The 13,792-nt window shown below is 42.2% G+C and overlaps 1 protein-coding gene and 1 long non-coding RNA gene across 10 annotated transcripts in view; one reads left to right on the forward strand and one right to left on the reverse strand.

Moving 5' to 3' along the window:
• Window positions 1-13,792, forward strand: part of LOC110260233 (uncharacterized) — a 748,649-nt gene that overhangs the window by 453,330 nt on the left and 281,527 nt on the right. The gene's annotated exons all lie outside the window — the stretch shown is intronic.
• LOC146403722 (uncharacterized) lies at window positions 1,506-6,082 on the reverse strand. Its single transcript, XR_014842975.1, has 3 exons — window positions 5,705-6,082; window positions 3,376-5,598; window positions 1,506-3,071 (listed from the first exon to the last, which is right to left on the reverse strand). It is a non-coding gene; the product is annotated as an uncharacterized LOC146403722 (long non-coding RNA).

Below are 13,792 nucleotides of genomic sequence, written 5' to 3' on the forward strand. Positions count from 1 at the left end.
GAAAATGAAATATTCTAATGGAAGGCAGAAAAAGAGGAAAAAAGTAAAGAAAAAGCCCAAACTATGATGCAAGAAATAAACTCGTATTGATCAGTAGCAATTATGAATGTATATAAAAAGCTATATATTCCTTTAAAGAGACAAAATTACATGCAATGACTCTTAAATATTGTAATTAACTATTTAAAATGTATTTATAAAATACTAACATAAATATAGCTGATGCGACTCTATTAATATCAGAATGTTACTTTAAGGCAAAAAACAGTGTTAGGGATAAAGGGAATTATTATATAATAGGAAAAGAATAGGTCAATATAAATATATATTGGTGTTAGACTTGTGAATATCTAACAACATAGATTAAAAATATATAAAGCAGATATTTAAGAATTAAAATTTTATCCATAAATCTGTAACTATAAGAGATTTTTAACACTCCTCTTTTTGTGATATACAGATCAAGCAATTAAAAAAACTAGTAAGGAGTTCCCGTCGTGGCACAGTGGAAACAAATCCAACTGGGAACCATGAGGTTGCAGGTTCGATCCCTGGCATTGCTCAGTGGGTTCAGGATCTGGCATTGCTGTGAGCTGTGGTGTAGGTTGCAGAGGCAGCTTGGATCTGGGGTTGCTGCAGCTGTGGCATAGGGTGGCTACAGCTCCAATCAGTGTGGCCTTAAAAAAATAAATAAATAAACTAGTGAAAGTATAGAACTGAAAAATAAATAAGATATAGATATGACTCAGAACAAAAAATAAACAAAAAAATGAGTTAGATTCACATCCAATAGTTAGGCAATACATATTATAAATGATTCTATAGGGATCATTTTTAAAAATTGGGGTTCCTGTCATGGCTTAGCAGGTCAAGAACCTGACTGTATCCAAGAGGATGTGAATTCCATCCCTGACCTCACTCAGTGGGTTAAAGGATCTGTCATTGCCACATGCTTCAGCATAAGTCACGGATGAGGCTCAGATTTGGTGTTGCTATGGCTGTGGCGTAGGTTAGTGGCTACAGCTTTGATTTGTCCCCTAGCCTGGGAACTTCCATATGCCATGGGTGCAGCCCTAAAAATACAAAAAAAAAAAAAAATTGACCAAAAATTAGTCATTGTAATTCTTAACAAGTGTCAAAATAAGTCATATCACGTATATTACATTCTCTAGCAACAGTGCAATAAAATTAGAAATTAGTTACAAAAATACATTTGGAAAACTTTAAATGTACTTGTAAATAACTCATGGGTTATAGAAACTATTGTAATACTTATAATGAAAAATAATCCAACTACTATATATTAAAACTTCCCAAATGCAGCTAAATTGGTATTTAGAGGGAAATTTATAACCTTAAATGCTTATATTAGAAAAGAGTGAAAATTAATGAAATAAGAGTAACTCAAGATGTTAGAAATGAGCAATCCAAATATTTCAAGAAAGTGGAAGGAAAAATAATAGTGATGAGAGTAAAAATGTACAAAATTGCATACAAAAACAAAATAGAGTATTAACAAAAGCAAACATTTTATTTTCTGGAATAATAAAATGGACACATCTTAGACAAGATTTATCTAAAAATTACAGGAAACTTTCATAAATAGCATTTGACATGAAAAGAACGTAACTGGAGATGCAGTATCTATGAAAAAATCCTTAACTAAGTATCGTAAGTACCATTATACAAATACATTTCAAAACTTAGAGAAGCTGAGCTGTCTCATAGGGGGAAAAAAAATTGGATAAAACTGATCAGAGAAAGAAAACTTGGTTAGAAATATAAAAGTTAAAGGAATTGAATCACTGACTTAAAACAATTTGTTACAACTAGTTATTTGATTAGTTCAAAATCTGTGGAGGACTTTACTGGAATTTTTATGGGATAAATAATCTATTTTATAAAATTTATCCCAGAATGTAAAACAAGTCATAAATCTTCTCTTAAGAGTTGCATAGTAGGCACCAAAGGATATGTGCATGTCTAAACCCAGGAATGTGTGAATATTATCTAATATAACAAAGAGTGGCAAATTGTGGCAAATTTGTACCTTATTTGCATGGCAAAGGATATGCTTAGTTTACGGGTTTTGAGAGAAGGAGTTTGATTCTGGATTATCTGGATATACTTTAAGAGAGGCAGACGGAGTTTTCAGGCAGAAGAGAAGGTGGCAATATAACCAGAGATACAGAGATTGGAGTGACATGACCACAAATCAAGGAGATTTGTATCTTAAAGGAGCTCACTGCCATGAAACAAGCAGTGTACCATGGTGACCCGAATTAAAATAGTCCTCTCGGAAATGGGCAGAAATGGAGAAACGTGAAAGCGGCTCAGGAAACAGTCGACAGCAGTAGTTCTCAATGTGTGGTCTCCAAACGGACAGCATCACCTGGGAATGTGTTACAGACGCACATTCTCAGAAGCGCCGAGGCCAGGTGATTAAAATTTGAGCCACGGAGTTCCCGTTGTGGTGCAGCGGAAGCGAATCTGACTAGGGACCATGAGATCTCGGATTCCATCCCTGGCCTCGCTCAATGGGTTAAGGATCCAGCGTTGCTGTGGCTGTGGCGTAGGCTGGCAGCCATAGCTCCGATTGGACCCCTAGCCTGGGAACCTCGCTATGCCGTGGGTGTGGCCCTAAAAAGACAAAAGAAAAAAGTTTGAGCCACTGAGCCATGAGAATTAGTGGTTGATGGGATGTTCGGGTTGAAGAAGAGGAAGGGAAATGAGGATCACGTCTAACTTGTGGCTTGAGCAACTGGGCAATAAAGAGGAAAACTGAAATTCAAGGTAAACAGTGTTCAAGGGCTTTATAAGTGGAGTTATACTCACAGAGCCCTGACACTTGGGCAGGGAGGGACCAGATTCATCTCCAGCCCTCTCTAAACAATAGTTTACCTTCAAAGCCCATGGACTTGTGGGAGGTTTTATACGTTCTTCCGCATTTGACTTCCCCCATGCTAACTTCTGTTGAAAGTCAACTTTTGTTTTATCACAACTCGCTCTGAAGTCAGAATCCTTTACAAGGCCTCTTGAGACGGGGGTTCGAACCTGCTCTAAGATGTCGCCTGGGAAGGAGATTAAAGAGGAGGAAGCAAAATCTCCATGAGACTGATCTGCCTTCTTTCAATAGTCTGTCTTGGGCCTTTAAATGTGTCACATAAATCTTTTCCGGCCTAGTAACTTTAGGGCACTAAGGAATGAAAAATAAATGAGTACTTTATTCATCTGAGTGAGTAACCCAGCTTTGAGATAACAGATCACTAAGATAATTATCATTTTTAAAGCCCAGTGTGATAAGTAACTCTGAGCAAGTCACCTCATTCCCAGATTCCTGCAAAAGCCCCCCCGCCCCAAGACCTGGCTTCTCACCACTTCATCCGTCTCGGGCACCAATGCCAGATTAATCTTCTGAAAGCCCCTGGAACACAAGTAACTCAGTAACAGTTATTGCAGCTCTTCCCTTTTTTCTGAACACATTAAAATGAGGGAGAAATATCTTAATAGGTGGGGTGTATCTCTTGAGGAAGACCCAGCGAACAAATAAAAAGAGGGTATTTAATTCTTAGCACTTTTCTCTCTTACTTATTTGAAAAATCTGTTGGAAAAATATAAGGAAAGATGGTTAGAAAAGTGCTTGAGCGTTGCGACATCATGCATAAGCGCAAGATGGGACACAGGTGCCTGAAAGACGTTTCTGCCTTGGGCGAATTGGTCAAGCACCTTGCAAAAGTATGGGGTAGACAAGGCTTGGGGCTGGGGGCTCTGGAGTGAAGGGGAGGAGGTGTCTATGGGGAGGAGGTGTCTATGGGGAGGAGGTGGGCAGGGGCCAGGCAGACTTTCCGGACAGAGAGTAGAGTCATTCCCTTGGATTCTTTTTGGGGTGATCAAGGAGCAGCACGCTAGTAATTATCAACAGACAGGAAATGGAGCTTTGAGGCAGCACCCTTTGTGGAGTGACCATCCCAGTGAACTCCTGGTGCTGCCTCAGCTTCCCAAAGGCTTCTGTCCACTGATGCTGGGCAGTGCCCTCTTCGGAGGAGCCGAAGATCTTCTCAATCCAGCCTTCTTGCTCAGATCGTTGAAACTTATACACATGGAGTTGGCTCTAATCCCTTTAGTTTCCCTCCTCACCAAAGGGGTGGAGAGGTTTGTTGTTTTCCCCCAAACTTCCTCTTCCTTAGATTGATGTCTTTTCCTTGATGGTTCAGGTTTTTGAGACCCACAAGGTGTAAGATACTCTTTTTCTTCTGATTTCTGTTATCACCTTTTACTTTAGGGGCAGAAGCAAGCAGTTAGCTCAGACCAGCATCATTTCTTGAAGGAAAAAAAGAGAAAACTGAGAAAAAACAATCTCTACAAAATGACGGTTAAGACTGAACTGACCTATGTTAAATTGCTGATTTTCAGCTCTTTTTATTTATAGAATATCGATTTCAAACTGTTTAATATTTTAAAAACCATTTCCTACTATACAAAGTTGTGTCCAGCACTATAGCTAAAATCACTATTTAAAAAAAAAAATTCAACCCAACATGTACAAACTAAGAACTACTGCAAACTAAGAAATTAAGAACCTCTTTGTTTAAAAGTCAAGTTAAAGTAGAATTAATCAAGGAGAACTTTCTAGAAAAGGTGAGATTTACTGGTTTTAAAGTAGGGATATGGACTCATGAGGAAGATCAGGGCACAGGAGGGGCAGGAGTGGACTTGATGGTGATGAGTTGCTTGAAAGGTAAATTGACTGAGTGAGAGAAGGGACTTCATATTTGTTATTATCCTCAAAGGACGTGGTTTGGCAACTGACATGAGGATTCTCACTCTGAGTTTATGGTTCTGTGTTGACCTGACTCCCTTGAGCAAATGCCATGTTGTACTGGAGGGAGCAGATAGAGAATCAAAGACCTGGTTTTCAACCTCAAGTCTCACACATCAGGCTAGGAAATCTTGGGAAATTCATTAGGCTTTGTAAATCTATATTACTATACTTTTTGAAAAAAAAAAAGTGAAGATAATAACACCTCCTCTGCCCCTCTCACAGAGTGGTTGTTCGGATCAAATAAAATCATGTAAAGAGCTATAAAAAATGCAGGCAATTTCTTTATTTATAGCAGAAGCTTTTGAAGCCTCATTTGGGCACCATGTGGCTTCGTGCATGTTATTGATATCAAATTTCAAAAAAGATGAAAATAAATTAAGCTCATCTTCAGATGCCCAAGAAATGTCAATAGTATTTCAATTATGAATGATAAAAGAGAGACATGAGCAAACCCTCAAATTATTATCCCAGGCTCTGGCTTAATAAACATTCTTTCGGTGGGAAAAAACTATAGTGTGATGGCTTTGCTTACAGATTTCTTCTTCCTCCTTCTCCTTCTTCCCTCTTCATTCTCCTCCCACTTCTCCTCCTCCATCTCAATTCACTGAGCATCATGAGAAGCCAGGATCCAGCTTAGGTACCTTATATAATTCTTCACATTTAATGACATGTGATTCTCTTTCCTGTGCACATTCTATTTCATGAGCCAGCCTGTGGTGCCAGATATTTACTTCAAAATGTAAATTTGTGTAATACAACCTTGGGGAGATAATGTACTTGATGGGAAGAAAACGGAGTGTTTTAAGACAATGCATCCATCTCTTCCTCCCACTCCCACCCCCTTCCCGTCCCCTACCAAACCACTCCCTCCCCTGCACATACCCGTTGGGTTTCTCCAGTCAGTGGAAATTTCAGAGCCCATAACTGCCTCAGTCCTGTTCTGCAAGCCTGACTTTCTGCCCCCTCAGGGCAGCGTGGCCTGAGCTCCGAGGCACAGGCCTGGCCAGCTTGGTCTGGGTCCCGGCCTCCACAGCTGTTCCCTCCTCCCTTTGGGCACGCCTGCTGCTAGGAGGTTATCTCACAGAGCTCTGTGTTATTTCTCTCCCTACCTTACTTAACCTTTCACGTTAGTGACAGTCACCATCTCCAGGATGGGGAAGGCCATCTGTGAGGGGCTAATTGATTTCCCTCCGTCATTCCATATTTATTTTCTTTCTCCTCGCCTCCAGAAGCATGCTCTGAACCAAAGGCCATGGCAGCAGTTCATGCTGGCAAAATCCTGCTTTTATTATTTCTTCCCTGGCAACAATTATTTATCCAGCTTGTCAAGTGACTGAGGACATTGGCGCGACCATCTGTTTCCCTCTGTCTGAATCCTTTCATGCAGTTAGACTCTATTTTCAAGACTGTCTCATGAAGGCTGCTTGCATTTCCCTCATTTGTGCGTGTGCCATCTTTGGCAAGGTTTCCTTGCTGGGGTTGGCATTTTCAGTTCACGCTGGCTCATCTGGCTGCCCTCGCTGGCTTGTGCATTAACTCTTTGGCTTCCAGCAAGTGGTCTCCGGGTTAACTTCCCCTTAATGGAAGTTAACTTCCATTTCCTCTCTGCTGATACCAATTTTCTGCAGAACCCAGTGCTGTGGGTTTAACTTTCTAAGTAGCTCTCATCTCTCCTCCTGCTCTCCTGCCCTGGCCTCGGTTCAGTCTTCCCTCTTGTCTGGTGTCAAGGACTGAGACGGCCTGTTCTTGCAGATAAGACTGACTCCCCAGCAAATCATTACTGCCAAGTGCTTTTTCCCAAACACAAGGCTGTGTGCACAGCACTGCCCTGTTTCAGTCCCTCAGGGGTTTTCCTCTGGGCTCAGGCTAAACCCACCCACTTCTGAACCATACCCCCCCCCACCGCTTTTCTTTCTAGCAGCATCTTGTGTTATGTCCTCCTATTTATTTTTTCTTCTTTTCACTTGAAAAGCCCTGACAGTGCTTCTGCATTGGTAGGGGGAGAACATTTGGCAGCTTCTGGAGGAATCTTTGGTGCTCACAGCTGGGGGAACTGTGCACCAGACAGCTGCACACGGCAAAGAATTACCATCCTAAATGTCAATAGTGCTGGGACCGAGAAGCCCTGTTCTAGGCAGACAAACCCCCTTGAGTACACCGTATTCTCTCGTGCCTCCAGTGCCTCCATATCTTTGTCCAATAGTCTTTCCATTGCATCTCTCTCTCCCACTGTTTGTCTGTTCATGTCTAATCATCCTCCAAGGCTCAGCTCAGGAATCCCCTTGTTTTGATTTCCTGACCATGTACAATGTCTGGTGCCCCTCTTCTGAGCTTTTAGTCATCCAATCTTTTAGGCAGTATACCTACTAAGGACTAGGACTCTGGACTTAAAATAGTGAGCAAAATTAGCGTGGTCATTGGACTCATGGAATTAACAATCTGATGGAGGAGGCATAAAGTTATCAAATAGAGGCACAGATAAGGTGGTGCTTACCTCCCTGTGCTCATTTTCTTTCCACATCAAAGGATCCTAGCTTTTATTTTATGCTTGAGTTTTGTTCAGGGGTCTCCCTTAGGCCCAATGTGGGCAGAGCTTTCGTGTATTTGCTTTTGGATCTTGTGTTCTCTCTTCTTAAAACCTCTCTTGAACACGTGACCAGGATCCAGATTCCTTAGCATCATGTCCCAGGCCATTCCCAAAGGACCTTCCCATCTCCATCACCCCTGCCCACCCTCCACACCCACAATCCTCTCGTGTCATGGCCACACCTGCCTGGTTTCGAATACTATCCCCATCCCTTCATTCTTTAGCTACATTTTCCTTCTTCCATCAAGACCCAGCTTCCATGTCACTTCCTACGCACAGGTTCTGAAAACACAATTAATTCCTCTGTCTGTGGGCTCCACTGGCACATGGTCCATACATGTACCTCAGCACTCAGGAAAGAAAAATGGGGAAAAGTATAGTTTCTGGAGTCTGACAGATCTGAAATGACTTAACCTTTCTCAGCCTTAATTTCTTTATATGAACAATAAATAAAAGAATAGTGTCTCCCATATAAGTTTCTGAAACTATTAAATAAAGCAATCCGTGTAAAATGCCCAGCATAGTATTAAGGACTCAATAAACATTAATGGTTATTACTATCTCTAACCATATTGTAGGCTATATAACTGATTCTTTAGCTCTCCCCTGGACTAACTACTTTCTCTCAGAGGATAGGAACTGTATTGCATTCATCACTGCAGCCCAGAGAGGAAAAGCCTGGATGATTGATGCTTGTTGCATATTTGAGTCAAGGATGGAGACCCAATTACAGTGGTCTCTCCTGCAGCAGTGAAGTACTTAATGTTAATTGAGCACTTACTAGGTATAGCAGTGGGTGGGTAAACACTTAACACAGATTGCCTCATTGAATCCTCACAATCGCCCTGTGAGCCTGGTACCCTTATTATCAGTTCCATTTTATAGAAACTGGGGCACGGGGAGATAAAGAGCCTGCCCAGGGTGACACAATTAGCCAGTGGCAGAGTCCAACTTTAAACACAGGGAGTTTAAAATCATTAGATCTTTACTGAAGATTTAGATAAAGATCAGTTTATTTTAGGAAGTTATGGACGATGTTGTGCAACTGACACAAAGAAGCTTTCTATCTTGATGTAGATGATACTAAAACACTGACTTCTTTCCCAGAGCCACCAAGGTTATTTCACGCTTTCAGAGTTATGCCCAGTGAGACTCAGGAGGGTGTGGGGGTGGGGTGCGGGGGAGTGGGGTAGGGGGTGGGAGGTGTTTCTCTTCTAATCCAAAGCAGACACTCTCACACAAGGTAGCTAATCATGTTTGCAGTCCCCATTTTCCAAGATCGTCTATAAGAAGCGTTGTGGGGAATGTGTAAATGAGAGCAGGTGAGACCCAGAGGGACAAGCGTGTTTACATCAGGAAAACTGAGAGAAAAACGGTTTATTTGCAGATGAGTGCAGAAACATCCTGGTAGAGTCCCTAAACAGGGGTGACACTGTCCCTTAAGTATATAGGCCACCTAATTGCTGAGGCCTTCCTGGGAGGTGCGAAGAAAAGGATTAATAAAGCGTGTTAAAAATGCAGTCTTCACAGCATTTCGGCCACCAGTAGTTCCTCCACCGGGAGCTTGTAGAGCATAACTCAGCGGTAAAGAGAGCCTGGGGAGTTCTTAAGCAACTTGGGCTCCTAAGGCACCTATTTGAATTCTTAATTTTAGCCAAATTAGAATTATCCCTGCAGCCAAGGAAGGTGAGCTACTGAGTTTCACAATTTGCTCTTAGAGAAAACTGTAATTAATCCTCCAAAAAGGCACTGGGATGTAAAATGCACAGTGCAGAGAGCAAATGTTATTCAAGCTTCAAGCTCTTCCCATGGATTAATGATGCTGCCACCTCCTCCTAAGACACAGTTCTGGGGTCCAGGTGGGGGCTTGGGTTACAGGTGACTCTGGTAGAGTGAGTTCCTCCAGGGTAGCCTGGTGCTGGACCTCCCAGCTCAAGGAGAACAGGGAGCTCAGATATATCTCCAAACCTGTCGAAACACTGCCTCAGTGATGTGCCTGTTTAACAGGCTGCAGTGTCTCATGCCATTATTAACTTCCTTTGTTCTTTCCCTTTCCGACGGAGCAAAGTAAAAGTCACAGAGACCCCAGTAAGCCAAAGACAGTGGAAATAATGAGCTCTCTGGAAAGGAGGGGTGAGGCGGGCAGAGATGAAAAGAAACCACTTAGATTATGAACTTCAGAAAAGCATTGCCCCAGTGGCCTCAATTTAATTGATTTGTGGGGAAGAAGGCGGGTATTGGAGAGGAGATAAAGGAGAACTACCTGACCCACAAACAACCCCAGAGGAAAAATAAGTAAATTATTTTTGGAGGCTATTTGATTAAATACATACCCTTTAAGTATAATTTCTCTACTGGCAATGGGGAAAGGTAGTTCCCCAAGGATAAACTGGGGCACAAATCACGTGAGGAGGAACACATGCTGGGCAGACAAGAGCAGCAGAGGTACCTTGTACAGATGATAACATATCAAAGCATACACAACATTCAATATGCAGCATACCAGAAACAAGAAGGAAAAAGCAAATCTGATCCTGTATGTTCATATCAATCTTTAAATAATTAAAGTATGATAAAATATTCTTAACATGAGAACTAACAACACAATTTGGTATTCCAGGTCCTACTGTGCTTACAGAAGTTTCTTAAGTATTTGGTGAATAATGAATACGTTTCTTAAATTATTAAAGAAGTGCTTTCTCGTTTAAGTGAACCAAAAGTTCTTTACCATAACCATATGTATTACATGTGATTTATTACATGTTCAACTTTACTAGCAAAGCACCAACAGTTATATATTATACTTGCAATAGATGTAGTATATGATATGATTATGAAATAGCACATCCACACTATGATTATATATCATATAATTGCATGTATATATATATATGTATGTATATATGCAAAGCACCAATAATAGAGATTTCTGGCTAATAGAATTCTCTAGTTGACAGAGTTTTGGTGAGAAAAGGTTATATTTTTATCATTGGCCAATGAAATACATGGACAAACTAAGCATTTTGAATGACCAGGGAGTCTGGGAAGGTACATTTTACCCCAAGACTTATTTATTGATCCCAGTTATAACTGAGAGTGCAACTCCTTCAGTATCCATAGACTCACTTTTCCCTGGAAGCAGCACGTTTCAGCACTGGACCCAATTATCTTCAGTAGTTCAGCCTTCGCTTTGGTTTCAGAACTCATCCAGGCAAGAGCTTTCTCTGGAATACATTTGCTCCCTCCTAAGTATGAACAAAATGAGTCAGCAATCAGAAAGACAGCCAGGGTATGATTAGTCAGAGTGCACTGGATAAACAGTGTTTTTAGTTCCCCACATGTTGACAAAATTTACAACACTGCAAATTACAAAATTCACTCTGGGTTATTCAGGGGAAATTAAAATTAAATACTGAGCACCAAGACTTTCCTGCCCTCCTGGCCAGATGTGAGCATCCAGATGGCACTGATGCTCTGGTAGTACATCATTGTGGGTCTCCTGGAGCCCTTTCCTGAGGATTCTGGCCCTCGTACCAGCACCATCAGTAGCACCTGGCTCTGATTTTTATTCCAACCAGGGCTCCTCTTGTGACCATAAGGCCCTGCCCTGATGTGAGATGGTGATAGTGCCACAAGCATTAGGATGATATTTCAGTCCCTGTGCAAAACCTTCAGACCAGGCAAAGACGGAGAGGGAACTTGCTGGTTACAGTAGAACAGAAGAGAACTAAGCATGTGATCAAGGAGGCTCGTCTGTCAGTGAGGAGGCAGGAGAGGGAGAGAGAAAAGAAAAAGGAGAGGAGAGAGTAGGCTTGTAAGGCAAGCAAGGGAAGGAAGAGGCAGGAAGAGATTCTAAGGAGAAGGGAGAGGGGGCTCAGAAAAACCTGTTCTGTGCAGTAGACAAGAAAAGGCCAAGACTGAGACTGAGAGACCGAGAGATGCCCCTGGCAAGGGAGGCCAGGTGAACCAGCCACTTCGACCCAGGCTACCCTGTGCTCATCTACACATGCGCCTGTATGTGCACGTACCCAGGTACCAGCAGGCTGCCGGAATAGGCCTTCAGGCTGGGTCTGCTGCCTGGGCCTGGGGTTGGGGGTGACTTAACTGGAAATTGGTAGATGAGATCATGGTGAAATAACAACCCTAAAGAAAGAGCAAAGCTGAGGCAGAATGTATACATTTCAGTGTAGAGAAACGTAAGAGCCTGGAAGAGGAGCAAGAAGGCCTTTGGTCTTAATTCTGCCATTAATAATCAAGACATTAATGGCAACGTTTATTGGGTTGCTATGTTCTAGGCGTGGCTTTCACGTACACCCTCTTGTTTGATCCTTGTCCAGCTCCATGCAGCCAGTCCTCAGCACAGAAGGACACTGAGGGACATTCAGCTCCTTGCCAAAGGTTACACAGGCCATGTGGTAAGGGGAAGAGGGGGGAAGGGGAAAGCTGGGACCTGGGTCTGAACCATCCACAATTTCAATCCACTTCGCTTGTTAGAATCTGGGTTAAGGTTTTTGATGAAATGCCTAGCAGTTACACACATCTTGAAATCACTAACCAGACACCTGCTGAGATTCCATCCTGCTCTTTAAGTCAATGCAACACATAAAGTCCTTACTTCCAACTGAGGAATGAATAACACTGAGATGGCAGGTGGCCCAGGGATCTTTTTCTAAAACATTTCTCCTTCCAAACAACTTTCTATATCATGGGGACAGGGCAACATACGCACAGGCTAACACCAGAACATATAATTGTAACTCATCTTCCTATTTATTTTATTCAGGAAGGCTGATGAGGAGAAAGCTTTGTTCTAGAAATCGAAGTGGCCAAGTTGATACACATGCTGTGATGAGCAGTCCATAAGGTTTATGGGCCTTTTGCCAGAGGAGAGAAAGAGAATTCCTGAGAGTGAATGAGGCTGTCAGTATGGGTGTAGAAGGAAGTTTCACACTCACGCCTGGCAGGTTCAGTCCTGACCACTCTTTCTCAAGTCTTACAAACAACTTGCTTATCATAGCAACCAAATCCTACCTGCTGCCAGAAGTCTAAGCCAACCCAACAGTGGTGCCCATAGCAGGCACTGAACCATAAGTATTATGTTTCTAAAATTGACCCTCAATGAAAACATAACCCAAGGCAATTCCTGTCTACTGTGGGATCTTTTCTTATTGGTGTGGGTGGGGCTGTTGAGTTGGCAGACATTGGATCGGGGCTGTGAAGGGAGATACAAGGGTGAGAAATCTGCCCCCATCACCCGCCGATGTTTCTAAGCTACCTCCAAGCTGATGACTGCTGTTCCTGCATTCTCCTCCCAAACACACTCACACCCCTCAGTTACAGGAACACTTTGAAAGTAAATTATCTCTTTACTGTAGATTTTATTGGAGAAAGGACAGAGCAGATTGCAGGAAAGCACCCTGAGGTGTGTGCCCATCTTCCTGATGTCTTCATGGGTTTCTCACCAATCTCTTCTCCCAGATTCTCTGGTCTGGGTCTGCATCGTGCCCACAGCATCCCTGGGTGTCCCTCCACTGTTCTCTCTCACTCCCTGCTCCCTTCCAAAGCCCTGGCATTAGCAGCCTCGTTGCAGACCTGCAGATGTTTCCAGCACTCAGGAAGTCTGGTCAGGTCTGATTGCTCATCTCTGTTTAGGTGGCAGCCCCCTGGAACGTGGGTGAATATAATTTTACACCTCATTATAGAAAGAAAGGGAGAGGCTAAAAATAGAAATTGATAAGAACAAGACTTGGAATCCTGGGAGAATTAAGAAGTGAAAGGGACCAGAAGGCTTAGGGTCAAGAATGTGATGCAGATGAACAGGTAGTTTAATGAGCGGTTCATTAGGCAATTAGGACCAGGCAACGAAGAGACAGGAAGAAAGACCAGTTAGGATATAGTAAACCTAAAATGAAGCAAAAAGAGCTAGAAAAACTAATGTGTCTTTATTTATCTTGAAACAGATTAAATAAAATCTTCCTAATATAAAATATCAGCTGTAACTATTATTCATAATATATAATGGAGAAATTATATTTTAGCCAAAATACCTTTAGTGGAATTGAGAAAGATGAGCCCACAATTTGATACCCTTGGAGAGAGATTTATAAGAAACCAATAGAAGAATCTAAATGACAGAGCCTACACTTTGCACTGGCGGAGGGGAGGGGACCACATCTTCACTTAAGTACTTCCTCCCTCCTCCTTCCCTCCCATCCCTGCCAGATGGAGATCAGACCCATGTGTCGAGGAGACTTGGCCACTTTGTCTGCATATTAACTGTTATATTAAGATTTGCTACAAAAAGGCAGTCCATTAAAATTTTGCCCCTGAAGAGGGAGAGGAGTGGAAATAAATTATCAGCTGAAGGACATTTTGGAAGAGAT

This window comes from Sus scrofa, chromosome 4 (assembly GCF_054392235.1).
Source record: "Sus scrofa isolate SSC_HxYL_T2T_F1_AM1 chromosome 4, Sscrofa_HxYL_maternal_Yorkshire_Landrace_v2.0, whole genome shotgun sequence".
NCBI lineage: Eukaryota > Metazoa > Chordata > Mammalia > Artiodactyla > Suidae > Sus > Sus scrofa.